Here is a 6,856-nt window from a genome sequence, read left to right as displayed (position 1 = left end):
TTTCGCTCCAACCAACCACATGATACCACGTAGTGTTCTTAGATCGTTGCTACAATTCCTTTCCGAATGAACGATCCTCACCTTGGTGGACCCAGAATTAGGTTATTTAATATTGTTTTGGGTCCCAAAAACATGAGTACCCATGAGAATACTCATGAGTGGAGATGGTCTTAATATTAAAGACTCTTCCCATGGCATATAAGATTCTCATTATACGAGGAATGAAGATGGACTAAGTACACAAATACACATAGTCACAGTCAAATACATATTAAAAGAATACAATATACAGGGTAAGATGTATGAGCTTTAGGTAAAACAAACTCAAAAATCGAGTAAACCCACCATTTTACACATAATATTAAGATTATATATTTTTACATAATTTCTCTTTTAGTTACGATTATATATATGACTAGATTTGTTTTACCTGCAGTTATCGGGACAATTTTAAAAAAATTTAAATTAAATAATTTTTGTTGTGTTTAGTAACTTTAGTTTGGTTTGTTATTTTAAGTATTTATCTTATTATATAAAACTTGATGTCAAAGTTTCTCATTAACAAGTTAAATATATTGATTAGATGTTGACATGTGTCAAAAAATTTAAAAAAATTAGATTTACAGAACTTTACATGTTTATATTTTAAAAAAATTATTTTTCTAAATCAAAAAGGAATCCTAACAAAATCAATATATTTTTCATTGTATGCTAATTATATTATATGTGTGTTCTCAATAAAATTTGTCATGTCTAAGCAAAAACTTAATTTATTAATCATGTATATTTTAAATAATGAATAGAAAAGTTTAAAAAGAATAACATACGTTATTTAACATAATTTTAGTCGGATAAATTGTATTTATCGTTGTAATATAATTTTTTATTGTATGAGATAATATGTAAATTTTTTTATTGTAAGTAAGTACACAAAACCTTGAAAGAATAATGAACTTAAAAAAAAATTCAGTACATGATGTGTATTAGTACAGTTTTAGATATTTTATTTTCAAGATTTTAATGCATGTAGTAATATGAAAAACCTGAAAAAAATAGAAAAAATGAGTTTGTAGGAATGAATTTTTGGTTAATTGATGAAAGTTGACAAATTATTACTTCTGAAATTATGACATATAGAATAATAAGATTTAGGATATTTTTGGATTCCAAAAATTCTGTGGATGTTAACTGATTTTTTGATTATTTTTATTGTTAAATTTAAAATACTAACCAATATACATATTATCTCATATGATGCTCATATCATTTTTGTTATTAATTTTTTACTCTAATCCATAAAGAAGTGAATTATGGTTTTTACGATGAATAGATAGTTAAATGTGATTATTAAACTAAATGTCTAACGATGAAATTTATTTTAGAATAAAAAAATTTCAAATATTAATATGTATCATTTTTTAAATAATCATTTAAGAATATTAGTAAGTTTTTAATGTTTGATTTTATAATTTTAACAAGTGTATTTTTGTAAGGAATATGTCAAAACATAAGATAATTAAAAATAAATTATAATTTATAAGAATGAATCTTCAGTTATTTGATGAGAATGTCTTTGTATCTTTACATATGTGTTTATTTTAAATTTTTCACTCATGTAAAATTGATTAAGACATGAGGTAAAATTAGCACTTATGAGATAACAACATAACAAATATATCTTAAAAAATAGGGAGATTTGCTACAATAACCTACAATTTATTAGAAATAACTAAATTAACCTATCAAAATTTTAAAATATTTGTATAGCACATTTTACCATATTACCCTTGCATATATTACTCATTTTTCTTCTTTAACTACATAAATATTGTAAAAATGACACATACAATACTAAATATTCAGAAAATTATTTAAAAACAAAATTTTAAAAAGGAAATAATTGAAAAACGAAAATTAATAAAGGAAATCATTTAATAAGGGAATCAAATGAAAAAGGAAATATTTTTTAAAAGAAAAATCTTCAAAAATCCTTGGTAATTTTTTTATAGACTTCAAAAAAATATAATTTAACAGACTTATAGGTCTGCATAATTCTATAAACTTTGTTTAAGTCTTCGCATTTTTGGTAGACTTCAAAAATATATTAGTCAGACTTATAATTACTCTGCGAAGAATCATAGACTTTAGTAAAGTCTTCGATTTTTCGGTAGACTTCAAAAATATATTAAGCCGACTTATAGTTAGTCTGCGGAGATTCATATACTTTGATAAAGTCTTCACATTTTTTGTAGACTTCAAAAATATATTAAGTAGACTTATAGCTAATCTGCGGAGTAATCTAGACTTTAGTTAAGTCTTCGCATTTTTAGTAGACTTCAAAAATATATTAAACAGACTTAGAGTTAGTCTGCAGAGTATTCTAGACTTTTGTTAAGTTTTCGTATTTTTGGTAGACTTCAAAAATATATTAAGCAGAGTAATCTAGACTTTTGTAAAGTCTTTTTATTTTTGGTAGACTTCAATAATATATTAAGCAGACTTATAGCTAATGAGCGAAGTTCTATAGACTTTTGGTTAAATCTTCGTATTTTCGATAGACTTCAAAAATATATTAAGCAGACTTATAGACAGCCTGCAGAGTTCTATAGACTTTAGTTAAGTCTTCAAAAAATATTAAGCAGACTTATAGTTAGTCTGCGGAGTTATCTAGACTTTTGTTAAGTCTTCGTATTTTTGGTAGACTTCAAAAATTTATTAAGCAGATTTATAGTTAGTCTACGGAGATTCATAGACTTCGGTAAAGTCTGGTGTATTGTAGCAGAACTCTAATATTAATTTTAGCAGACTTGTTTGGTAGTAGTTTCAAAAAAATTTCTTAATAGTCATTGTATCCACCTCTCTTTTACCTTTCAGTGGTATTTTTGAAATTATTAATGAAACGCAATTAAAATATATTAATAATAGATTCAATCTAAACAAGAACAGAGAATTCTAGAAACATGATCGAAGGATATGGGTTCAGAATTAACAATAATTCAGCCCAGAAATTCAATAAACTAATAAAAAAGAGAAAGACGTAAGAGATCTTATGTTATGGAAAATAAAGAAAGTCGATTCAAGGTTAATTCTATTACATTAGGTTTTAAAAAATTAATGTTTTTTTCATAAATATTTATATATTGGAATTTAATTTTAATAATTTTTGAACCATATATTTTTGCCATTTGAAAAAAAGGCAAAGGACATTTTTGGTATTATAAAATTTATTACACAAAAATTGAGTTAGTCTGACAATAAAAATAAAAAGAGGTTAGCGTGGCTAATCATTAACAAAAGTGGGTTACCATAGGTAATTCTCTCTAAAAAATATTGATTCAGTTTTTTTACGAATTACGTTTTGTTAATTTTTATTTGTATTTTCCATTCTTACTAAGATATAGATTTGATATGATGTATTAATTATGTTTGATATAAAATATTTAGTCATATGCATTATGATGAAATGTGTAATTAAACTTAATATATGGTTTATTATGATGATATAGATATTTAAATGGTACTCCTTGTCCTATAAGAGTTTTTGGGTAAAAGCACAAAGATTAATAAACAATAAATATTATGTCATTTATAAAACTTCAACCAACAGAAAAATATACTGCATAGTTCAAATAGCCATAAATTATTATATTAATAAAAATTGTACATAGAAATTTGAGAAAATATAATAAAATAGAGCAAAAAGCCTTAAAACTCTTATATAATAGAACTGAGAGAGTATTAAGATGAAATATGAGAGGTCATATTCAATATTAAAATGTTGCCAGATAAAATCTAAAAACATGTACATTACTACTTAATTATTCTTAATAATTTTTTCAAATTTTTACCCCTCATCTAGTATTTTATATAATCTATAGTGGATGTTGGGACAAAAAATAATAAATTATAATTATATAAAGTGGATGGTATAATTTAAAATGTTGAAAAATGTGGCATATATTCATAGATAAATTATCTAAGACATTCCATCCTTTTGTAAAAATTGTTTGGCAACTTTATCAATTATTATAAACAGACAATTTAACATAACATACAATATGGATTTACAACATTAGTGAATATTGATTCACCGATATACCACCAAGAGTCAGGTGGCAAAGACAATGGATAGGGCGTAACACTTTTCTCCCAGGAAGCAGGTGTCCTTGTTGGAATTACATAATTGGTTTGAATGTTTATAGTTGGAATTTAGAAACCTTTTATGTTCTCATCGATACGTTATCAGTTTGCAGAAATGTTACTGTTATCAAAAAGCTACAAAGACTCTTTTTTTTTTCCTTTTCGGGTGATTGTCATCCTTGTGTAATTTAATTGGCAATAGCCTTGCCTCCAAATATTCTATTGGTCAAATCCAGCACTTTGCCACATGAAGCGAAGCGAAAGTAAGTATGTTATCTCAACAAAGTAAATGAAGTATGGCGCCTCAGCCTCTGAATCGACAGCTCAAATATGTTGCGCACAAGTGTTTGCTTTAGGGTCTGACTGGTTCAACCGCAATGTTTGCGGCTGCGGTTGCGGGAGATTGCGTAAATGGGTGGTCGCAGTTTCAAGCGTTATTAAACGTTTTGAATAATTGGTTTAGCGTTTTTAAATAGGTGCGTTTGTGGGAGTTTTACGACTGGTTGACCAGTGGGTGTAATAGCGGTTAAAACATAATAAATGTATTATTTAATTATATAAATGTTTTAAAACACCAAATTTTTTATTAAACTTGATTTATAATTAAAATTCATTAAAAAATACTAAAATAATTATTCAGAAAACAAATAAATTTCATATTGAAGCGATAGTTGAGAAGAGTCATTGGTGATTTGTTTTAATATTTTTTTCATAAATAATCTTATTTTCTTAAATTTTCTGATGAAATGTTATATTTATTTAGATTTTTTTTGAACTTATTGTTAGTTAGAAACTTATTTTCTTATATAATTGTTTATTTTCTAATCACCTCAATCATATCCGTACTTCATTTTCTCCCATCTTTAATGGATAAAATGGTAAGGTAGAAAATATATAAAAAAATATTTCAGAATCATTGATTTGTTTTTAGTTAAAAAAAAAAAGAAACCGCAAGCGCCCACAACCGCAAACACTTGCGGGAAGCAGCTTTAAGAATTCAGTAGTTTCAAGCGGTTGGGAGCGATTTGTGTTATTAGTACCAATCGCTAGCAACCGCTACCACCCGCAAACGTTGCGTTTGCGGGAGAAGTAATCAACACCTTAATACCACTGTGCAGAAAACCATATACTGTACTTGGTGGAACAAGTTCAAACATAGAGGAGCCACAAGAGTTTTAGATCCAACAAGTTGTAGTCAATTGGAAATGCAAACTGCCTCAAGAGTTTTAGATCAACGTCAAATTGTAGTCAATGGAAAAAGCAAACTGCCTCAAGAGTTTTTTCAAAAGAGGAAAACTCCCACCCGACATTTCAAGTTCAAGACCAAAAAAAACACTCACGGCTTGTTCAGCATTCGAGCCAAGTTTCAGTTCTGTTAATGTCAAGATTTTGACACACTTTGGGAAAGAGGAGGGAAATAATATCATTACACAAAATGAATCCATTGTAGGCGGATATTCTGGTCATACAAGATGTTGGTGTCTCAGGCACGCAGCAAACATTTGTCATACGAAGAAGATTTGAAAATGATGTTTTTTTGCTACCCAGAACAGGGTTCATGACTTTTAAAGATGAGGACTGCGATCGAGAGAATGAATCTTCAAGAACTTGATGGTCGTAGCATCACTGTTAACGAGGCTCAGGCTCGTGGTTCTGGTGGTAGTCGCGGTAGTAGGCGATGGATATATCCATGGAGGAGGTGGTGGTTATGGAGGATCTGGTGGTTGTGGTTATGGAGGGGTGGTTACGGAGGTAGACGTGATCAAGGTGGTTATAGTCGTGGCAGTGGAATAGGCGTGCTAAACTAATAAATTGCTTTGTCTTTCTTATTGAATCATTTGTCAAGGTTTACATGTTTGTATAGAGAAAGAGGATGCTAAAGAATATGAAAGGGATATGTCTAAATAGAATTTAAACATATCTATTGCCTTAACAATATAGGCAAATATCCTAGATACTAAACCACCTAATACTCCCCCTCAAGATGGCGAGTGGAGATCACGAACTCCAACCTTGCGAAGTAGATAGTCAAATTGTTGTCGTCCAAGTGCTTTAGTAAGAAAATCTGCAACCTGCTCCTCGGAACAGACATGATGAGTAGAAATGGTACCATCTTGAACCACATCACGAACAAAATGGCAATCACTTTCTATATGTTTTGTGCGTTCGTGGAAGACTGGATTAGCAGCAATGTGAAGGGCTGCTTGATTATCACAGAAGAGAGCAACATGAGCAGAATGTGTGACACCAAAAGTGAGAAGAAGTTCCTTAAGCAACTTAATTTCGTAGAGAGCCATTGACATAGTCCTGTATTCAGCTTCAGCCGAAGACCGAGATACAACCTGTTGTTTCTTCGTCTTCCAAGTCACTGGAGAACCACCAAGAGAAACCACATAACCTGTTAAAGAATGTCGGGAGAAAAGACAAGTATTGTAATCTGCATCACAATAGGTGATGAGAGAAAGATCCGGGTCAGAACTTAAGAACACACCCTATCCGGGTGTTCCTTTCAAGTATTGAACCACCCGACTAGCAGCTTCCCAATGTTTTAGACGAGGAGTCTTTATGAACTGTGCGAGTATGTGAACCACATAAATTAACTCAGGTCACGTGAATATTGTGACAACTTGTACCGTGGACCCCACTAGCCCCCCGCTAGCCACCCCCATGGAACCCAAGATCGATTCCCTACAGGGCCAGCTTGGGGTCCATGGGG

This window comes from Camelina sativa, chromosome 8 (assembly GCF_000633955.1).
Source record: "Camelina sativa cultivar DH55 chromosome 8, Cs, whole genome shotgun sequence".
In the NCBI taxonomy this organism is placed as follows: domain Eukaryota; kingdom Viridiplantae; phylum Streptophyta; class Magnoliopsida; order Brassicales; family Brassicaceae; genus Camelina; species Camelina sativa.
The sequence above is the reverse complement of the archived record's forward strand: the minus strand, read 5'-3'. Positions refer to the sequence as shown.